Raw genomic sequence first — 24,135 nt, 5'->3', positions numbered from 1 at the left:
TAAGTTGGAGGAAGAACACAGAACACTTTAAACTTCATATGTGTGCCTGTCTATTTCCCCAAGATTCAGCAATCCTAGATACAGCAAAAATAGAAGCAGTTCCCCAAGGCAATCAATGTAAAATAGCTGCAACATTGGGAAACACACTCTGAATTAAATGTGCAACTAAACAGTTGTCATACTGATAGGTGTCACACTAGTGAAGGGAAACCATTTTTGACAAAACAGATTATCTAGTAGATAAATTTCTTTGTTTTATATATACATGTATGGGGATTAATAAGTATAAAAGTTCAGTTGTATGATCACCAACAAGAAAACATAAATCGATGAATGTGCATTCAGTGCTTCTATTGTAAACCGTTTACTTTACCCAAATTCCTGTTTTTCATTTCACATCCTCATCTTCACTCAGACCTCTGTCTGCTCTTTTGGTTTCTGTCATTGTTTGTAAAACCAATGTTTTCAGTTTTATGACACTAGGTCAAAAATACAGAGCAATTTCTCTGAACAGAACTGTTACCTTACAATGATTCAGTTTCATTGTATGCATGGATGTTTGCCCAAGAATGAAGGTGAAGTTCAGAAAGGTAGCAATATTGCTGAGCAGTGAGGCCTAGGCAGTAGGCCTCAATAAGGAGAAGGCATTCCGTGTGTGAAAAGAAGGGAGATCAGTAGGAGAAGCAGGTGGAAAACAAGGTCAGGAGTGAAGTAATTAAACAAATGAGTAATATCAAGGCCAGACTAGAGATGAAACTAAACCTTCAGACAGAGTGAGGAAGAAAATATTTTTTTTCTTACAATTCAAAGAGGAGGAAAAAGAAGAAGAAGAACTCTGAACTAAACAGGTTGATCATGGATAGAAGAAACAATGGATGCAAAAGACATTGCAGAAATACAAAATGAGTTTTTTTAAAAAAAGTATTTAAAAAATAAAAAACAAGCAATAGGAAAGGATAAAGGCAGAGTGAGGTCAGAGATGGATACATAGGCCAGTAGAGAGGAAGAGGATAGGAAAAAGAACAAGTTAGCATAGAGGAGGGTAAGGAACAGGGCCTTTATGAGATACAGTGCACTCAAAAATTCAGAAAATGCCATAGTAGAATCACTCAAAGAAATCCTTAACATATTTCTGGCCACAGGAGAAGAACCAGATGAGAGGGGAAAGAGCTTCATTATTCCTTTGTCCAAGGAAGGTCACAGGCATGTAAAGGCCTGCTGACCTGATATCATTGGTTAGGAGGTGATTGAGATGATTCTGAACAAAAAGGATTGATAGCTTTCAACATAAAAAAAAATCTTCTGGACCCAAACCTATATGACTTAATTAAAATGAAAAAAATGCAGAAACGCTCAGGATAATGCTCACACAAAAACCCACCAAATATCACAATGAAAAGTTTTATTTAGTGCTTTCATCCAAATATTTATTAACAGACTTAATCAAAATAACATTTGAATTTTTCTTTTCCTCATACTATTTAAAACCTGCTTAAAATGTCATCACCAATAAAGTTGAAGCCTACCCCACAAATTCAAAGATGCAGTACTATTAAAAGCAAAATATACATACATCACTAGTGTTGAGGAGAGTTCTCTAAAAACTTTACCCAAGTTATTAATAGCAGAGCTAGTAGATTTATCCCTTTACTAAAAGGGACTATTGTTCAACCAAAATCTTCTGGGGTACATTTGAACCAGAGCTGGATGAAAGCACTAATTAAACCTTTTCATTGTAATATTTGGTGGGTCTTTGTGTGAATGTTATCCTGAGCACTTCTGCAATTTTCATTTTTGTTGTTTTTTATTGAGTGCGGAGTATTTTGGAGAGAATGTCATCCCAGTTCATTTTTTTCTAAATGACTTAATTGCTAGGAAGATAAGTTTTACGGCTGAGAAACAGTTGGATGATTGTATGGTAATGAGTGTGGTGAGTGTATATATATATATATATATATATATATATATAGAGAGAGAGAGAGAGAGAGAGCGCACGAGAGAGAGTGTTCTGGTGAAGGAAATAACCAATGTAGTGCTGCAAGGTTCAGTGCTGAAGTCCTCACTATTCAAAGTATTCATGTCTGATGTCAGTATAGGTGACGGACAGGCCGAAATCATTTGCAGACGAGTCAAAAAATACAGCCATACTCAAGGATGGTAAATGCCTAGAAAGGATACTAGAAGCCAATTATAGGCTGGCCTAGAGGTCACAACTGAGGTTCTGTGCTGAGAATTGCAAGGTTCTGCCTTTCAAACAGAAAACAAGAAGGTTATGTGCAAGTTATAGATGCTAAACTAGGAGATGAAGACACTGAGAAATGTAAATTCCTGTTGAGTTTAGTTAGAATTATGGCTGATGATTCTCATGTATGTATTTCAGCCAAGTTATTGGATTGTAATCATGTTTGCTGACAAAAATCCATGTTTTCTTTTATACATGGAAGTGGAGTGCAGAGGTCAGGGATGTTAAAAGTAGATGATTTGATACCCATTTCAGGCACTAATTTCAGGTTCCTTAGTCAGTGGCCCTGCTGGCAAGTTTATTGTATTAACACAGTGTATGCCTTCTCATTCATATCTGCTGTATGTCAAATGGTGATTCCTATACAATGCTGCATCACAGCAAACATACATACTGCAAAAAGTGTTTGTTCAACTCTGCAGTGGCACACAAAACTAATTCTGAGGATTACGATCAAAAAATTAAATGAAACATACTTCTAACCAGCTATCTCAGCTGCTCCTATTTTGGAGGTATGTATTATTTTCAGGCTTGATTTCTCCCTTCACAAGATGTACCCGTTTTTGGAGTTATGTCCTTATTTTCATACTTGATTTACCCCGTTACATAAGTTTACACCATGAAACACAGTATTGAAGCTGTTTAGAACACAGGAAAACAGAGTACATAAGCAACATTCTGGTGACACCAATAATTTCAAGAAAGAGAGCACGCATGTTACATCTCCCTTTTTCAGAAGCAAAACAATGACTTTGTGAGGTCGACTTTTGCAACATAATTTATTAAAGTGTATGGATTTCACACTGTATCTGATAATGTCTTTATATTTTTGTCATTTTTGTCTTTTGTTTTTTTAGACTTGTGTTTCTGAACCTTATCCTACAGTTCTACTAGTAGGGGGAAGAGTTATATTTTATTCAGTATTCAACTTTTACGCTAATTAGGTGTGCAGATTTTTTTGCTGGATGTACCTACATTTCAAATCTATTGTACCCATTTTCAGTCTCTGCAGGTTGAGTCTTTTGCTTGTAATGAGAACCCAGTAATGATTTCCCATTACATTTTGGAATTACTATTTTGATGGACTGCCATTTTCCATGATGCATTTATCATTATCCACTCCTTTAAGGTGCAGAAGCAATGGATGGGAGAGGTATATCACAAATGACAATGTACATACCAAGCTAGCTCTGCTTCCTGAATGATTATGTTAAAGAACTCATGGACTCTACTTCCATGAGGGGAGATATGTGATCATGCTGAAATACTGTTACCCATACATGCTTCTCCCCTTCAGGATGCCACTTATTTGTTTGAATGCAAACATACATGCCTGACATTTGTATTTGTTTTGTGTTTGTGTCTGCATTTGTTTGCTTGTGTGTGTGTGTGTGTGTGTGTGTGTGTGTGTGTGTGTGTGTGTGTGTGTGAGTGTGTATACAAACACACATATGCACACATGCATTATAGATGATGATTGAAAGGTGCTGTACTTTGCATTATTATTTGTCTTGTGCAGAAGGACTCAATATTCTGCAGGTCCCTCTATTTTGCCTTCTCTTTCATTATTATTTTTCAACCTGCCCTGTTCCTTCTTGAATACCTTTGTGGATACCCTTCCCTACTCCAGTTCTGGTAGTCCTTTTCATGAGTCTATAATCCTTTCTGTGAAAAAATATTTTTGCATGACCAGGGAGTAGTTGGTTCCTACAATCTGCTGCCTGTGCTCCATCAGTCCTCCCCTGTCCTTCCTGTTTAAGACAACTGCATACTGTCTCCCTGACATGATATTGAGCATTCATATCATGTCCCCCTCTCATTTTTCTTGTGTGTGTAGTGAGAAGTGACCTAGACCTCCTGTCTCTGTTTATACCCTTTCCACTCCAACTGACACTCTCTTCTGATGGTTTTCTGTTAGATTTCTTCTAGCAGCTGGCTAATCCCACTGCATATATGACCTCAGCACTGCTCACAGAACTCAGTGTGTGGTCTGTCCAGTGTCCAATACTTTAGAAGTATTTTATTTTTTCTTCTGGAGTCTGTCCCTTAGGGATACACCCCAACATGCTGTTGTATGTGTCTACTGCCCTTCATTATGCCTGTGGAGGTTCATTCCAGGTGTGACCAGCACCAAATCCTTTTCCTGCTTTGCTATCATCAGTTTTAGTCCCTCCAACTGATACTTTACATCATGATTGCTGTGGCCTATTTGCAATACTTTACATTTACAGTTTCAGAAATGTATTTGTTACTTTTGAAGAAAAAATTTGTTATATTATAAACATTACAAATGTTCCTGGTACCTTTGGTCCTAACAAAAGGTTAATGCTGATAAAACACTTTTTCTAAAACAAGCTGATTGTTAATTAGTGATGTACACAGACTAACTATGCATTATATAAGAGAATTATATTTAAGAAACACTTTATAGTTAATGTCCATGTTCATGCTATTTGAGATAATTCTATTAAACCTCAGAATTTATACAGACTCTTGTTTGTTTCTTTCGGCTTTTCCTGGTTAGGGGTCGCCACAGCGGAACTCCGGTCTGCTAATGATTGACAGTTGATTTTTTTTACATACCGGCTTGCCAGGCCTGGCACACAACCTTCAACGAAGGTACGCCCATTCACGCATGTCTCCACGCAGAAGACGCTCTAGCTGAGAATCGAACCTGACAGCGTCTTACTGTGAGGCAACAACGCTACCGCAGCACCACCACCGCGATAGAATTTATACAGACTCTAATATAATAAAATATTGTTACTTTCTCTCTGTCTCTCTGTCCATGTGAAACTTGTTCCAGATAAGGAATATTAAATCATTACCTGTACCATATTCTCAAACAAAGTATCTTATGACTGTCTAAAAGTGATGTTGATGCCAGAGAGTTTGCTTAAACATCACACTGCTTCATTTGCATGTCTTTCTTCTATGGTAAAGACATTTGAAAAAATGACTACGTAAATTCCTGAGATACCATGACAGTTATACTAAGGCTCAGGCCAACCAAACAGTTAAGTAAAAATCAAAACACAAAGAAAATCCAAATTGATATATGCATTTAAAGAATCTGCAATATATATTCTGTTCTGTTGTGTGCATTCTGCACAAGTAATAGTGAGAGAAAAATAAGGATTTATTTCTATATGCTTTTTTGCCTCCCTGTCTTCCAGCCATCAGTCTTACTTCCATCGGTTGCACCTGTTCATTGATTCAGGTGAGAGATTATTGGCAGAAACTGTCATCCAAGTAGACATGAAGATTTCTTTACCATGGTAACTAGAGGCCATAAGCCATTTCTGTAGCTGATTGCCACCTTGTAACTTGCAAGCCACCATCCCACAGACCATCCCAGCTAACAGCACAAAATTCCCAGTACAGTAAACTCTCAGTTAACCGGAACTCAAGCAACCAGAAAAAAAATCAAAAAAATACAGTACAATTTTCATGTGTTGCACTTTCTGTCCACCCCCCCCCCCCACCCCCCCACACACACAGAAAGATACCTTATGTTTTTAGGGCTTTAGAGTTTTACAATGGAAGATAGGAGTAAATTCCCTCTCTCCACAACCTAAGAACAAGTCAAACCAAACAAATAGTATAGGGTACAGTATTAGTCAGGCCTGTTTTTAATAGTAACTCTCAAGCAACCATAAACTACAAGTTATCCGGCATCTACCAATCCCCATGGGTGGCAGTTAACCGAGAGTTTACTGTAAGAGGTCCACTATCAACCATGTCACTCCTGCAGCCTTAAAGTGCAGGAAATAGCTCAAAATGCCTTCTTTGCTGTTGCCAATACCCTGATATGTCTATGGGACCACTAGAACATTCTCATTAAAGTGAACTGCTGGCCATTTCTTGCTTAAGCTCTAGCCCCTTCCATGGGTTGCTGATGTAGACACCCACATCACTTTGGGAAAATTCACCTTCCCCATGCACATGCCTGGTATCATACATATACCAGTGATTCCTACAGTCACAACTTGAAACAGCCAAGCTCATGTCTTCTGGTCTTCAGGCTTTGTTTCCCTCTCTACAAACCACTGTGTATATGTTGGTGATTGGTGCACCTCTACCTTTTCTCAAAACACGTGATAACATTAAGACTAAGAGTGAAGCCCATTCTAACATTTCTTAAAGCTACTCCTCTAAATAGGGGATATTCATGTTTTATGACTCAACTTACAACATTGCTTTGAAAATAAGAGTGATGACAGTGCACTTCCAATAATATAAATTAGTAGTTTGTGAAATGTTATAAATACCCCTAGCAGTATAAAGAAGCTTCTTTCAACATACAGTTAAAGTGCCCAGGTAAAAGAAGTATCTGTCTTACACCCATATACAGCTATTAATGAGTAACATTGTATCATTAATTACAGATAAATGCCATAGATTCGTAGATATTCCAAGGCTACCGAGTCTCATATCCGGTAATGCCTAGCCAGTACACTCCCTCAGGCCACACCTCTTTTCTCCAGAATGGCTATACTATTCAATCATGAGATAAATTTGTAAATACCCATCCAATCATCTGGTTTCTATTTAAATGAAGATAGTGAATTGCATTGCTAAACATGCAGGGAAAATTATTCCAGAGGTTTGTCAGGACCTGGGTTATGAACCTGTCCCTCCACCATGTTTTATCTGTTGATGAAGATTTAGTTCCCTGGACTTTCAGAGAAATAGGAGGGTCAAGACAAATGGGTCTTTAATGGCATGCCAAGTGAGACAGAAGTCTCCCACAAAGTCTGTAAAATAATGAATAAAGAGATAGGGCATCCAGCCTATCATGGTAGCTCAAGGATTTAAGGTCTGTGATCTTTCTGTTAGAAACCTTTGGGTTTTTCTAAATGTTTGGTATGTTTAGTGAGATATATCTGAAAGGGGGCATTGTACTTGATAAATGGTCTGATCAATGCTGTGTGTAATGGAATGATTACCTCTTTAGATTTTGACGATATTCCTTTGACAATTAGCTGGGCTAAATAAAATAATTAGCCTGACAGCCCTTGTTAAATGGCAGTCAGAAAAGGAGCCATCAACCCAAGTAGTTAGGTCCTTGACTACATTTTCATTTTGCAGTGCTGTGTAGTCTATATAGTATTATGGGGGAAGGGGTTGTCTACCAAATGTGAAAATACTTCACTTGTTAGCATTTAGTTTGCACCATTTTTAATACACTAAGAGTTTACTAGGGAAACTTCATTCTAGAGGTTGGTTATCAAAAAGTGAATTAATAATAAACCCTAGTTTGCTGTCATCTTCAGAAATTGCTAGTCAGAGATCTTGCCTCACTGCTCATACATACAAACCTCAGTCCTTGAGGGACACCAGTGGTCACTTTCATACTTTCTGATGAGGCACCTGCAACTCAAATGGTGTAGGTTCTGTCTTTCAACCAGTTTGCTATCTACCTTTGCAGATATGGATAGATTTTTAAAGCATTTAGCTTTTGTATGCTGCCAGGAGGAATGGTGTTGAAAGCCTTGTCCAGGTCAAGATGCAAAACATATACTGCATGGCCAGCACAGACTTCCTCTATAACCCTTTCCAGGAAGTTTACCAGATTAAATAAACAGGATTTACCCTTCACAGTGACAAATTATCAAGACTCAATTCTGAAAAGATTCTAGATATCACAGGTTATGAGGTGAATTATATGCCCCATATTTTATAGATCAGACTTGGTTAGTACTTTCAGTAAGTAATCTTTAGAGATAATTGGGGGAATAAGGGACTGAGATGTTTTGGAGATTTGAACATATGCCTTGGGGATGAAGTTGGCACTAAATTTGTTTACAAGGATATTGGCAATGTCTATTGGGTCAGAACAGGAGGCTGAGCAATGTAGGGTATTGTTGTTTTAGTTTTCTAATAAAACCAATGAAGGTTTTATAATTATTTAAGTATCTAATTTTATCTAACCGTGCTTTCTGGGGTTGTTCACTGATCACAGCAGATCATTTGCAGACATAGAACAGGTAAATAAATTCACTAAAAACAGAACTAATTCATAAACACAGAGCAATTGCAGAAGGTATAAAGTCATGTAGAGAATTGAAACAATGACATAATATTATTAACAGTAGAGAAAAACAAATGTGGATTCATTTCATATGAAACATAAGCAGCAGGTGAGAACAGAAGGTTAAAATACAAGTGAAATGGGGGGGTAGGTGATGTGCTCAGTGGAATAGCACTTACAGTCAGATTTTTGATGGAGGTGTATTTTGAGTTGTGCTCTGAAAGTGAGGATAGAGGAGAGTTTTTTAGATGAAGGGGAGGGATTGCCAAAACTTGGGTACAAGAATTGAGAAAGAGTAGTTTGTACAGTGCAGTTTGGTTTGGGGGTGGTGGTCTGAAGTTTGGGAGCCAACTGAGAGAAGTTGCAGAGGTTGTAGGGGTGATTTTATTACAAAGTCTTGCAACAAGAGGCAGGAAGGCAGCTGATTGAAGTAGTTTAAAAAGAAGAGACCCTAGTAGTAACAACTTTGTAGGTGGCTGGGAGAAATCTAGCTTTGGAGAGGTGTTTCAGTGGTATTTCTGAGTGAGGTGAGTAGGAAATGAATCAGCAGATTTTTGTCTTCAAAGGACTGTAAAACTGGGTAATTTTTTATGGGCTGTGGCTATGATGGGAAACCCATATTTAAGCTGAGCTGCTCGTTGCATATTTATCTGGTCTGGAGAGAAAGGGAGATATTTTCCAGGACCAGAATAAAAGAGAGCTCATCTTTTTCCTGGTGTTTTCTACTAGGTATTTAAAGTATGTGATTATTTCTATTGGGGTGCCATTCAGATCTGCAATGCTGAGATATTTAGAAATGTTTTTTTTTTATTTTTGGCTTCATGGGCTCCTTTAGTAGACCCAATAGTGCTCTTTATTTTTTTTGTAATGACTTAGATATTATCTCTTGAGAGGAGAGGCTTTGTAGCTATTAAATAATTTAAGGAATTTCTATCTTTCTTCTTTGTATTAATCATTTATGGTGGTGGACCACCAAGGTGGTTTGCTTTGAATTTACACGATGCTTGGTTCTGCTAGGAACTTCTAACTCTATGCATTTTTTGAAATTGGTTTAGACTTCCTTAACTAAGCTTGCTGCTGCATTAAGGTCAAGGGAGGTGCAGGCATAAATGACTTTTGATGCTTTGTTACAGAGTAAGCAGAGGTTGGCTTATGTGTAGTGCTTAAATTTAGTGGAGTTTGCTGTAGTAGCTTTTAGGAGTTTAAAGAAGGCCCAAGTTTATGGTCAGACTACACTGCGGAAGGACATATTAGGGGAAGAGTACAACAAGCAGCCATATTTGCAAGAATAAGGTCAAAAATATTGCATCATTTAGTAGTTTTTTTTGCCAGCTGCTCGAGAGAATTTTTGTTTATTGTGTCTAGGAATACTTGGGTAAATCATACACCGGAGGTGTTTGTGTCCTAGGTTATCGAAGAATAGTTGAAGTCACCCAAAATAAGAGAGTTTTTGCTTATAAAGGAATAAATTGGGAGATCTTACATGCTCATCAGGGGACAAAGAATATGTTTCTGTAACATGCTTTAAGTTGATGATTAATTCTATCTAGAGTGACCTGATGTTTTGGTGAGTTCAGTTTGTGGGTCTCAAGAGATCTGCCTGGAGGTAACATATTCATTGACAAATATGAAAACTCCATCCACCACAGTTACCATTTTGTGTGAGGGCATGAAAAACAAAGCCTTGATATAGAGAGAGTACCCTCTTTATATTTAAACCAAATTTCAGTAACTGTACATACATGGATGTTTCCAAATGCAAGAATGTCTATAGATCAGACAATTAGAGGAGATCTATTTTAATGTGATCTGATTTTGGGAATGATATATTAGTTACATTGGACAGTCCATCAATTGGATTCAACCTAAATAAGGCACTAGAGAGGCAGCAATGTGTAGCCAGTATGCAAAAGCCTTGAAACGAGAAGTGCATGCCAGCCTTAACAAAGCATGCTGGGCTATCAAGTGTTTTATACCATGTTGAGACATAGTAGATCCCTTTGGAATGACGCCATCTATTTAATGAATTACTGAAGTCAATTATCCTGTCTTTCTATCTAGGCATCATTTGAGGTGAAAAAAAATTTCACTCAGGAATAATGACTTGCATTTGTAGCATGTCTGGAAAGTTTTGACATGTCCCTGTATATCCCTTGGGGTCTTACTTCTCAAATCTGAAACTCCCCATGTACCACTTTCATTCTGTAGTCATATCTCTCAAGGGTTAGGTTTCTTAGGGCCCTTGTAATGTTAGAGATCTTGACATCTGACAGATAATTCACAGTAACCCTTACCAAGATAATTCTTTTGATTTCTCAAGGGAATACATATCAGTATTTCAAAAATATCTGACAGCTTTCTTCTCCTCCAGTATTAGAATTGTAATTAAGATTAATGCCTAAATGCAGACCCTTATGTTATAAAATGCATAAATTCATTGCAAAAAATTAGCACACAGAACCCACATAGTTAAAGTAGCAGATGTCACATCATAAAGTAAGAAGGTGAAGAGTGGCATCCCTCAGAGCTCTGTACTCACATTCCTTCCATTTGGTATATGTTTCTTGGATCTCAAGAACAATAATACAGACAAATGTCTGACTAAATATCTTGATGATTACATGCCATGTGTTGCCATTGACTCAACATGCAATGCTGTGTTACTACAGCAAGAGCTAAACCATATAAACCAATGGTCTGTTAGACATGAACTTAATAAGATACAAAGAAGTATAGCATTGTCAATTTTAGAAAATAAGTCTCAACAGCAACTTATAATACAGACAGTGCCCTTCTCCAAACTGATAAGGTATTCAGATATCTCAGTACCTATATTGATTACATCCTGTCCTTTGAGTACCACACAGTAACAGTAGTCAGAAAATGATATCTACCCAAATTAATAACCTAAAGGTATCTCATTTAGGTCAAAAGAATTTATCATTCCGTTGGATTCTACAAAATAGATTTCTGTCACCGGTAGCCAGCCAGTTTCATTGCTTAAGCCATCTTTATCTTTTGATTACGATCTCATACAATTAAACATGTCATACAAATATGACACATCTGCTACAAATTATCTTTCCTTTTCATTCCTCATCACTATGCAATGGTGCTATTTATAACCTGTTTTGTGATTTATTTTCTTCTGAAGCTACTGTTCCCAACCCTCATCCCATCTTCATTCCTTCAGGCAGTTTTGTGATTAAATTATGGGAAACATCCAATCAAAAAATAACATTCAGTAAGTTGTACATACTTGCATTTTGCTTGAGTGGAAAATATTGGAATTCAAGCATAGTCTCCCCAGCATCTCCAGATTCAGATTTCAGTAAAAATGCTCCACAAACAATAAGGGTCTTCTATTTGCATCACCTCATTTCCAATAAATTCCACACAAAACAGAAACACATTGGTTACATACCTCTTAGCTGTTCCTCATCTGAGAAATAATTCAACATTTTCAATACAAAAATGCATTTATTTATTGGCATTTGTGTACTGGAAAAGTTTGACTGGGCCAGAAGCCTCTTTTTAGTAGAGGCCTTGGGAGAAAAGCTTCACTGAGAAAAACAACACTTATGAAATATTTTTTACAATAGCAGAAAATAAAGCAAAGTTTTCACGTAGTAAAATATACATTGTCTATTCTACTATGACATATCTGGTGCTAAGAATTTTAATCAATAATTTAACATTTACATAGAGTTAAGCTTAATATTTATATACATAGAGTGAGATATTTAGGAGTTTGAAATGTGTGCAATATTCACAAAAGCTTGGAATGTATACAGTTTATCCAGGAGTTTTAACTTTGAGCTTGATAAATATTTAACAACTAGCCCATGCAGATTCCACATATGCTGCACCTAGATTTAGTGTGTATTGTTTTTTCTGGCAAGGTATGGTAAGCACATTTCTATCTAAGAATGCAACTGATTTATAGCAGTTTCAATATTCGTTTGACCTTTGTATTAATGTGGATTTTATTCAATTATCAAGTTTCTTGATGAGTACAACAACTTGAAATTACAGTAATTACCTGTTTTCTGTATGTTTTTGTTTGAATATAGCTTTCATCAGCTATGTTTATTGACAGCTAGGGAGTACTGCTATGATTGCCAGCACATTAGCACTCTGGGCATCTTTACTTTAGGTCACTGATATTGGCAGTTGCTATGTGATAGGCATTTGCAGTAGTGTCACTGTCTATCAATGCAAAGCTATTTTGTTTGTGTTTTGAACTCAGTGCAGTCCAGAGCTTGCATGCTATATATCTGACACAGGTTTGCAGAGTTTCAGGTCAACCTGTGTCATTATACTTTTATTCTGAATGAACTTAAACTGTTAGTTTTGGTTGCCTAATGCTGTTTAACTGTTCATGTTTATAGGTTTGCATTTATAATTATGACTGAACTGCCCTAACACAAAATTGCTGTTTCAGTGGCATGCTTATGTCTGTCATGTAGTCTGGGGCTATGTCTCTGTACAGAGACTAGATGCAGGTAACCTATTGCTGTAAACTCTTAGCTTGACATAATTATTATTTCAGATGTTATTGTCACAGTGCTATTGTCTTTGTGGCATGATTTTCAAAATTAAGTATTGTGCTTCTCTGTGGTATCTTTTGTTTTAATACTGCTAACATGGGAACTTTATCTTAATTTATCTTTTGTATTTTCCTTATACTGCAACTTGAACCATTCTTGGTGCTTTAAAATTTGCAGGAAACCTTTTTGTGTGATTCTGGATGTTTAGGAGCATTTATTAGATCCAAGCCATTTTTTCTTGAGGTCAGTTTTGCCCTGTAACTTTCATTTTGTCTTTTCAAGGGAATGACCCTGAATTTAGTAGATGTGGCATTCAGATAACTCCCAGATACTTGTATCAGCCCTTTTAACATCTTTACATGGACTTTGATTTTACATTCACAAACATCACACATATCATTATTTTGTAGTCAATGGCTACTTCAGTCTTGCTCGGATGTCCTCTTTTCTACAAAATGTGAGTTAATCGTTAAAACTATCATTTTTCCATTTAATTTAAAATGCAACTTCTTTCCTTAAAAAAATCACTCTTGGACCTTCACAGTCTGGAGAATTATTAATCAATTCCTAACTTGACTAGCAATGATAATGTTATTGAGAATGTGGTTCTTGTAACCTGAATCGTATTGCATTTTTTATTCTCTTAAAGTCATTTTAGAATGTGTTCAGAAGGTGACACAATACTCTATCAGGTCTCACAAGACTAGTAAGTGACCGCCTGGTAGGAAGAGGTCCATATCATTATTTACTTTTGATCCCTCTTGATCTTGACCTTGTGACAATGGAACATGCGGTCCTGCTGGTGTGCTTTCATTTCCACTCTGATTTGTTTTTATAGTCCATGACTGATTTGTGTGTTACTTTATATGTTTTGCCAAAGAATGTTTTTTGGAATTAATTCTACCATGAGCTGCCTTCTGTAATGTGAGATTCCTCAGGGTTTCACTCCTGGCTTCCTTCTGTTCATTGTGTATATGTCCCCTCTATCTGATATAATTTGAGGGAGAGATTTGAGCTATTATGCTGATGAAAACCTGTTGCAAAGCCGCGGTGGTACAGCGGTAGCATTGTTGCCTCACAGCAAGAGGTTCTCCTGTTCGATTCTCAGCTGGAGTGCCTTCTGTGTGGAGTCTGCATGTCCTCCCTGCGGTCGAGTGGCCTCTGAAAGACATGTGTGAATGGGCGTGCATTCGCTGAAGGTTGGGCGTCGGGCTGGCAACTTGGCACCATAAAAATCTACTGCCAATCATTAGTGGACCGGAGTTCCGCTGTGGCGAACCTTAACTGGGAAAAGCCGAAAAGACAAACAAACAATGCTGATGATAGCCTGTGCACCTCTCCTTGTCCCAGGAATAGGTGCCATGCCTGTGAATGATACAAAAAGTGTAAAGGACATACTTAATTAGACCAGGAAAATTAACTAAAGCTAATTCCTGGCAAGTTTGATGCAAAAAGCATTATTGCTACCTGTTATTGTTAGTTACAGGGATAAGACACAGATTCCTGTATCATAGGTGCATAACATGAACACGATTTTTCATAATTAACTGTTAGTTATGGGCCAACTAGTGGCTGTCCTTAAATCATCTCTCTACCATCTGGGAAACGTTCTAAAATTAAAAACATTTTTCCCTTACAACTTTGGGAAAACCACTGTTATACATTTTCTCAGACAGGTTCAACGGATATATGTCTGTGCTCATAACTGATGTGACATGTTTAGTTCATTCTGATTATTAAGTTGTTGTTGTTTGTCTTTTGGCTTTTCCCGGTTAGGAGTCACCACAGTGGAACTCCGGTCCACTGATTATTAAGTGCTGGTACATATGTAAGATGCTGTAACATGGCTTCCTTTTGCATAAGTAAAGGAGCTGCCAGTGTCCAACCGGTCTGTTTGACCTCTTCAAACAAAGAGCTGCTACTGATTTACAGGCTTTTGTTTGAAACTTCAAGCAGGATCTAACGTGTCTTTTCAGAACTGAGCTTGCTGCAAAGCATTTTAACAAATTAATCAAGAGTTATTTATTAAGTAAGTATTATTATGATACATTTTCATTTTTTTCTAAACTTTTATAATTTCACTTGTTTTCATAGCTGTTGAACTTTCAGGATACAAACTGAATATTATTGTTACCTGGTTTTAAATGTTGCTGTTCATTCCTTAATGTTTTCTTTTGTACCATGCAGAGGTTTAGGCTTGCTAAATAAATATGATTTGGTGTGCGTGTGTGTGTGTGTGTGTGTGTGTGTGTGTGTGTGTGTGAGTGTGTGTCTGTGTCAGTCATATCAGTCAGTCATAAAGGGGATATTCAAGAACATATCCTTAAAACTAATGGTTGCTAAGTTATTAGGAATTCAAGGGATTCACATCATACATCTAATAAAATAACCAGTAACCGCACTGGGGCTCTTAAACCACAGAAACATGATATTGTACATAAGGGCTGGAGGACAAAAATGGTCTGTCTGTTCTAAAGCAGGAATGACTTACAGACAAACAAAATGGTTACAATGGCATCACAAGTTTCTAGAAGCCATTTGACAACATGACATAGTCCCTGAGGCAGAAAGTCTTCATTTGGGGTGACCATATTGAGTAAATCTTAACAACTTTTTTTCTGGGTGCCAACAGAAGAAAACCAAAGTGGACTTTTAATGTATTTTGACAAAATGTTTGTAAGGATTTATCACAGATTACTAAACACATAATAATGAAAAGGTCTCATCAAAGTAAAATAACATTATATGGATAACAATACAACATACACAGGGTATTAGAAAATGGAGTCCATTACAGATATAAATTAATTTGTATTAGGATATCACATTATTCTGTACTGAGACTACTTATCTGAAATGCTTTTATAGATATAACTGGGAGAAGCCAAAGTGCATTTAGTAAATAGTGCCCTACATGGGGGCAAACATTGTGAGTGGGAAAAGTCCTCAGTTGTCAAACAAGAATCTGCATCTTATCCAGGATTTAAGTTAATGGGGTCCATGTCTGGGTCCTCAGCCATATTTGCCATAAGTGTTTTTATGTATATGCTTCTATATATATGTATGTGCTTCCTCAGTATCTTGTCAAAGACATTCTTTGACTCAGTAGCACCAGCTAGACACAATGCTTCCAGTCTGATTAGAATCATTAGTGGATTTATTTATTTGTCTCTGGGCATGCAATGCTTGTCTGACTTACTGATGAGAACTGTCACTACCTCACAACGTATGCCATAAATATGTCTTCTGCTGATCCCTGTAACTGAAATTCATTTACAATGCCATGCAGGTAACAATTTAAAATATTGGGACCCACTAGAATGGGTCCCAAAATATGGATACTGAATAGCTGAAAGATGGGACTTACATGTACTAAGTCCAAGATGCTACTAAGTCAAAGATGCTATTTCTTTGAATATGCCCTTTTCTCCAATGCATGGCAATCTTGGAGTTAGTATATATAAATCTAGGGAGTGCAGGAGAGCTTACCCCCCTCCCCCACAAAAAGAAGTTTTAAGGAGAAAAGCGATCTTTGAAATTCCTGTATTTTTTGTCTTTTTTTTGGCATGTCAGCATTCGGCATTTCAAGTACTGACATTTCAATAGGGAGCTTTCTGTGCATTATATCCATATCTAAACTTCTTTACAGGTTGTTCAGATGTATGTTATTTGTAACCTGTAATATATCCTACCTATATCACTTTATTAGCTCATGTAGGGTAAACATAATGTGTTAATTAAGTGATACTGATTGATGAATGCCTTTCAGGACTTTTCAAGGGCAGTAGCCTGCACCCCATCCATTGGTACAGAGTTTTGAGCAACTTTTCACTGCGATGACTAATCACAGATTACTCCTTTGTTTCCTACTTGTCAATTTATGTGACAATCACCTATATTATAATTAATAATATTTTGGAATCTTCAAAGATTTGCAGTGCATGCCTTAATAAAAGGCTTTAATAAGTATCACTGATGTACACAAACCACAAATAATGTCTCAAAAAGAGGTACTTAGAAAAAAGACTTTACACTCAACTTGGGCTGTACATTTTCCTTCCGGAGCTCTACTTTTTTGCCACTGTGTAGACAGTTAGTCATAAATTCCCAACAGCAGTTCAACCTCAGCAAATATTAGGACCTCAGTAAAGTGTTTAAAATGCATAAAAGGTTACACTTCAAAGCAGTAAAAGAGGACTTATTAAAGCACTGTGTTAGCAGTTAATAACTGATCAGTCTGTGTGTCCTCTACCTGCACTGTAGATGTCTAACTATGCTCAGTAGAAACTGCTGAATAAAGAATATTGTTACAGGTTTGCGGTATTTGATGTTAAATGACTGGGCATATTTGTTCAGTTCTTATGGAAAAAAATAGGAACACAGGATCAAAGCAAACCCACTTCAGAAATATAAACATTTGTCACCTACATCATACTTTTGAGATGATGCATTTCCGGCACTTTCTTTTCTAAAGAGGATAGAGTAATCCATCGGTACATTTTTTTATATATACTTGGCTGTTTGGGCAACTCAGATATGCCTGTACAAAGAATACCTGTAAAGCATGCTTACTCTTTGTATTTGCATTATGCAAGTAAAAATAACACCTGCCCCCCTACCATTTGTCATCAATGATTTCAGACATGTTCTGAACAAAGAAAATTTGATGATTATTATTTAACTCTCCTGAAGGGAAAGCATTGTTTAAACAGAATTTTTTCTATTATTTGCTTGGCCAACGGAAAAACAAAAAAAATATATATGATTTCCTGTGTGCATTTGTGACAACCTGAACTGTTATGATACTGATGAATAACTGTAAATATGTGAACCAAAAATTATATTGACATTGACTATTATGCTAACCACCAGTCAAAAGCATTTTTCAATTTACAGTTTTGCTTCTTTGACATCTGTATGGACATATTCGTAGCTCTCTTATCAAAAGTATAAACACATCTTTTTGTTTTCCTTTTCTACACTTTTTTTACTCTGGAGAACTGCATTCTGGCTGCTGATGCTAGTTTAATACTATGCTTATCAATAAAAGGCAGTATACTACAGAGAGGTCTTTAAGTAGAAGTATAGAAAATGGAGTGTCAGGGATGACAGAGGAATGCTCTAGTGAAGCAATCAGCAAAGAATGTATTCTTATGAAAATGTGTGTAAGAAGTAACTTACATAATTCACATAAGACAATACTCATCAGAGAAAAAAACACTGCCCTGTTATGATATGTCAGAAACTAGTAATGAAAGCATGCCGTTGGTGAACAGTGTTTCCTATGTAACCTGTTAGTAATAAAGACAGGACTACAATAGTGAGTGAAATAGCACAAAAGGCCACATCACTGTAAATTAAAAATATTGGTGCCAGGCAGTCCTACACCAAAGTGTAAATTAATGCCAACCAAAACAGGTGACCATAACCAGGTGGCTGAAATGGGGAAAGACCCATTTTTCCACTATATATATAGGGCAGCTGCTTACCTGTCGAGGAAAGGTATTTTGCTAGAGTCAGTCCTACAAACTGCATGGAAAACATCTCCTAACATCAAATACAAGTAAGACAAACTGGCAAGTCTTCTGACATTGTATGAGATAACAGGCCATGACAGGGTATGGATAAATACATGATTTGCTGTCACACCTGACATGGTATATTGATTTATATAATAGTATAAATCTTAAAAGTAGTATCTTACCTATTTACATAAGCCCACTATGTAATTTGTACTCCTGGGTTTTACCTTCTCTGCTGATATAAATCAGTAGACAAGCATATGCGCAAATAAGCACTGATGTGATGATGCATTCGTAATGCAATATATAAATATGTATGTGTGTGCTTAAAAAAATTGCACTTCATTCATCTGCTTTTACTGTATTTGTGTTTCTTCCTACTTTATTACTTTATTTTGCTTTTGCTGCTTCTTAAAAGTATGCAATTATATTTATTCTGCTGCATTTATTACTGCTTGGTAGTAGCCTGATTAAATTGTAACTGTTATTCTAAGCCTTTTGGTTTAAGCACATGGGCTTCAGACCAGTTGTTTTACATTAAGAAGGTTTGTAGTCTGCGCTGTTGTGGCAGAACAGGCAGCTTACATCCTTCTAAGTTGGGAATTGCTGATTGAAGGCTCAGTGTCTGTTATTCTAAAAGTGTATTAGTTCTGATTTAAGCACTTGAGCTTCAGGTCACTTATTTTACATTAAGAAGGTTTCTGGTCTGCACTCTTGTGGGAGGAGAGGCTAGATTCTGCCTTTCTGAGCTGGGAATTTCTGGTTAAAGGCTTATTGTGCCTGCTTATTTGAACTGTTTCTTTCAGAAATTGGTGTGCCTTGTTTACTGTAGCATAGACTAGATTCAGGCCTGATGAATCTAGCTTTGTTTGTATAACTTGAGCACTAATCCAGGCCATCTTTTTTGGAGAAGGTTCCCCTGCACCCTAGTGTCAGGAGTGTGCAGTTAGAACTTGTCTGATTGAAGACTGCTGGAACAGGACTCAGTTTTGAGCCTTTTTACTGGTTAACTGGTTAATTTGTTCAAATAAGTTTGCTTGTTTTCTATTGTTATCTAAAAAATGCACTTTATTCATGTGCATTTACTGTATTTGTGCTTCTTCCTACTTTATTACTTTATTTTGCTTTTGCTGCCTGTTCTTAAAAGTACTTAATTGCATTTATTCTGCTGCATTTCTTACTGCTTGTTAGTAGCCTGATTAAATTGCAATTGTTATTCTAAGCCTTTGGTTTAAGCACTTGGGCTTCAGACCAGTTGCTTTACATTAAGAAGGTTTGTGGTCTGCACTGTTGTGGCAGGACAGGTAGCTTACATCCATCTAAGTTGGGAGTTGGTGATTGAAGGCTCTCTGTTATTCTAAAAGTGTATTAGTTCTGGTTTAAGCACTTGGGCTTTGGGACAGTTATTTTACATTAAGAAGGTGTGGTCTGCACTCTTGTGGGAGGAGAGGGTAGATTCTGCACTTCTGAGCTGGGAGTTTCTGGTTAAAGGCTTATTGTGCCTGCTTATTTGAACTGTTTCTTTCTGAAATTGGTATGCCTTGTTTGCTGTAGCATAGACTAGATTCAGACCTGCTGAATCTAGTTTTGCTTGTATAACTTGAGCACTAATCCAGGCCATCTTTTTTGGAGAAGGTTCTCCTGCACCCTAGTGGCAGGATTGTGCAGTTAGAACTTGTCTGATCAAAGACTGCTGAAACAGGGCTCAGTTTGTAGCTTTTTATTGGTTAATTGGTTAATTTGTTTAAATCAGTTTGCTCATTTGCTACTGTTATATTAAAAAAAAATACACTTTATGCATCGCGGCTTAGCTAGGGTTAAACTATTCCCGGCGCCATAAAGTCTGCTCTTCAAATTTTCCCTTAGAACTAGCCAGTTTTTTTAGTTTTAGCACTCAAATCTGTTTCTTTGAGCTCAGCACTTGTTCAGAACTCATTGTAAGCACTAAATAAGCTACAAATTACTACAGCACTCAACTTTCTTCATTTGTCAACAGGAAAACAGTTTTTAGTACTTAATAAACAAGCACCTATCCAGGTATGTCTAAGGGTCAGCTCCCGGTATTTTCTCCTGTCTACCTGATGAATCTGGGCATCTTGGGGCAATGCAGCAATTGCCTCATGTACACAGACAACCCTCTCCTCCTACCACCCAACACTACAACCTGTGAGAGATGCACTTATATAGCCAAACTGGAAGCAAAGCTCTCTTCACCCAAGACTGGACTAGGCAGTCAAGAGGAGAAGAAAAATACTTGCACCACACCACACTCATCACATAGTCCCTCAAATCCTACATCACCAAAGCACACACATAGAAACACAAACACACCTACATTCGCTGAGGCCCTCAATAAAAATCTGCTCAAGTAACAGAGACCTCCAGAGCAGAAATGCAAGCAACCTCCACCCCCCAACACAACCCAATTGACACAAAGCCCACAAACTCAGTGTGCTACTCAACCACAGCCCATAAGGCATAACAAAGTATCCAACACTCTAGTCTTAGGTGACTCTATAGTCAGGCACACTGATATTCCACTCACCAGGCTAAACAAGGAGAAAGTTACTGTCAGCTGCCTGTTGGGTGCTAGGATCCACCACATAATGCACACACTCAGGTCACTCCTCAACTAGTACAAATGTACTCTGCCATTGTCCATGTTGGTGTGAATGACCTGAGATATACCTCCCTGGACTACATAAAAAGAGACATGGAGCAGCTTTCTGAGCTTGTAGCCTAGGCAGGTATGACCTTAGCCCTGAGTAGCATCCTGCCATCACCCAGAATGATACCACAGTACAAGGACAAAATGATTGACTTCAACAATTGGGTAAGCTTCTGGTGTCATTCTAAGGGGATCCAGTATCTGTCTGCCTGGGATGACATGATCGACAGACCACGATGCTTTGCCAGAGTTGGCCTGCACCTGTTGCCCTTGGGATTCTGGATACTGGCTAAGGCTCTTGCCACCCCTATAGTGCCTTTTTTAGGCAAGGTTCAAATGACAAATTCACCACTTTAACAGGTACAACAAACAAAATCTGAGGATATTGCTACTCAACGCTAGAAGTCTAAACCACAAAATGTACTCACTCGAGGCACTCCTTAAAATGGAGAACATCGACATCTGTGCAGTGACAGAGACCTGGCTCAAGGCTCCAGAGAGCACCCCTGCATTACCAGGCTATAATTCATACCACACCTCTCAGCCACCTAACCTGGACTGAAACACTAAAGGCAAAGGTGTGTCCATATTAATTAAGGATATCCACACCTCTAGGTTAGCTGCTCAGTATAATGCATCCGAGATTATCTAAGTGCAACTAACTCTGGGCAAGACAGCAATCCAAATTGTAGCTTGCTACAGATCCCCACCATGCCCTAGGATTCCCACGCCTCATTTCTTGATACACTGGAAAATATTAGGGTACAACCCAACACCCGAATAATGGGCAATTTCAGCTACCCCACCATTAACTGGGAAAACTACTCATGTACCAACTCTTTTGCTCAACGTTTTCTGGAATTCATAAATTCCAATGCCTTGGATTAACTTTTCCACACCCCCACCAGGGGCAGCAATATTCTAAACCTGGTCATTGTCAACATGGGTGACCAGTGTTCCACACAAGATGTCACTTCCTTGTTGGTCAGATCCGACCACAAGCTAATCACCCTAGACATCCACATCCCCCCCCCCCCCCAATTAGGGAAACCACCATAAAAAAATTCTCCAAAGCCAACTTCACGCTTCTTAAGGCAGAAGTGGCAAACTTCACGACACCCCTGCAGACGGACAATAGAGGTATGACTGTTGAATCGTACACAAATGCACTTTATAAGCACTTACATGAGTGCATGGAACTATCCCTAACAGAACCAAGATACTATCCTCCAAAAAAAAGGAAGCCAATCTGGTGGTCCCCTGCCATAAACAAACTACAACAGAAGAAAGAAATTGTTGCAAAAAAGATTAAAATCCCATGATTGGAGGAACTCCCTGGTCAGCCTCAGTAAGAAGCTGAGATCCCTCATAAAATCCTTCAAAGCTAGTTATGAAAACAAACTCACCACTGACTCTAAAGACAACCACAAAGCATTCTATAACTGTCAAGAATCTCAATGGCAACACTCAGATCTGCTCTGAGTTACAGCACAATGGCACTAAAGATACAGAACCAACTGATATTGCCAACATCCTGGCAGATAGGTTCAGTGCTAACTTTACCCCCTGCTCATCCCCTAATGGGTCCATCTCTATACTGGAAGAATGCAAAGTTCCTGTAATTACGGCTGCAAAGGTAAAAAACACACTCTCCAAAGCCAAGAACACAGTATCCATGGGACCTGACAACATCCCAGGCTGCATTCTACACGAACTACAGAACGAAATGGCACCCCACCTAAGTACCATGTTCAATCATCGCCTCACCTCAGGGTTTGTGCCCACTGAATGGCGCACAGTGACAGTTATCCCACTCCACAAAGGGGGAGCCACCACGGACCCCGGGAACTACCGCCCAATTAGCCTGACGAGCCTGGTCTGCAAGGCCATGGAATGTATCATCATGGAATTTATAAACAAAGACACTGGTAATCTCCAAACTCTGGACCCCACCCAGTTCGGGTTTGTAAAAGGCAGATCATGTCTCCTAAACCTGATAGACTTCTTTGAAGCAGTCACCAAAGCCGTAGATGAGAGTAAGGTGGTTCACACAGCCTAGCTAGATCTCACAAAAGCTTTTGACACCATCCCCCACTCTGGAATTATAGATAAACTCACTAAACTAGGTATAAATTCCTATGTCACAAGATGGGTTGTCAACTGGCTCACTGACAGAACCCACACTGTGAATGTAGCAGACTCCAAATCCGACTTCAGACCAGTGACAAGTGGAGTACCACAGGGTTCAGTACTGGGTCCTCTCCTGTTTGGTATCTACTTCTCTGAAGTACAGGCTAACACAGAAGGTCTTTGGCTAATGAAGTTTGCAGATGACTGCAAACTAGGAGCCATAATCGAAACTCCTAATGGTGTGGACATCCTACAAAAGGGCCTCACAGAGACAGATGCCTGGTGTCAAAGCCATGGCCTCAAGCTCATTGCCAAAAAGGGAATTGTTATCCCCTTTGGTAAAAATTCTGTATCCATGAACTACCACATAGGCGGTAGTCTACTTAACACCGAAAGTATGATAAGTGACCTTGGGACACAGGTGGACAGTAGTCTCTCCTTTGATAATCACATTGCCACAGTAGTCAGGAAATCCTTCTACATGGCACACCTCATCACAAAAGGTTTCTCATCCAGGAAAAAGAAGTCATTGTTCCCCACTACTCTTCACTCATTAGACCCATTGTAGAGTGCAATGCCCCTTTTGGTATGTACCTCACAAGACATCTACAACAACTGGAAAGGCTGCAGAAATACCTCACAAAAAGGATTACTGGCCTCAAACAGATGGCCTATGCAGACCGTCTCAAAACACTCCAGTTTTACTCCATTACATATTGCCTACTCAGAGGCAATCTCTGCCTAACATACAAAGCTATGTCAAACCCAGAGCTGTTGGACATGCTCCACTTAAAGAAATCCCAATCCCCCCGAGCTGCAGGCTCTAAGGACCTAAACCTTGTCACTACAATAAACAGAACATGCTGAAGGGATAGATTCCTGTCCCAGAGACTTCCCATACTCTGCAACAAACTACCTACCCATATCAAACAATGTTCCTCATTAGCACTCTTCAAGAAAAATCTTAATGATTGGATGAGAAATAGGAA

Source organism: Protopterus annectens, chromosome 3.part0 (genome assembly GCF_019279795.1).
Source record: "Protopterus annectens isolate FY-2018-M chromosome 3.part0, PAN1.0, whole genome shotgun sequence".
Taxonomy (NCBI): Eukaryota; Metazoa; Chordata; order Ceratodontiformes; family Protopteridae; genus Protopterus; species Protopterus annectens.
The sequence above is the reverse complement of the archived record's forward strand: the minus strand, read 5'-3'. Positions refer to the sequence as shown.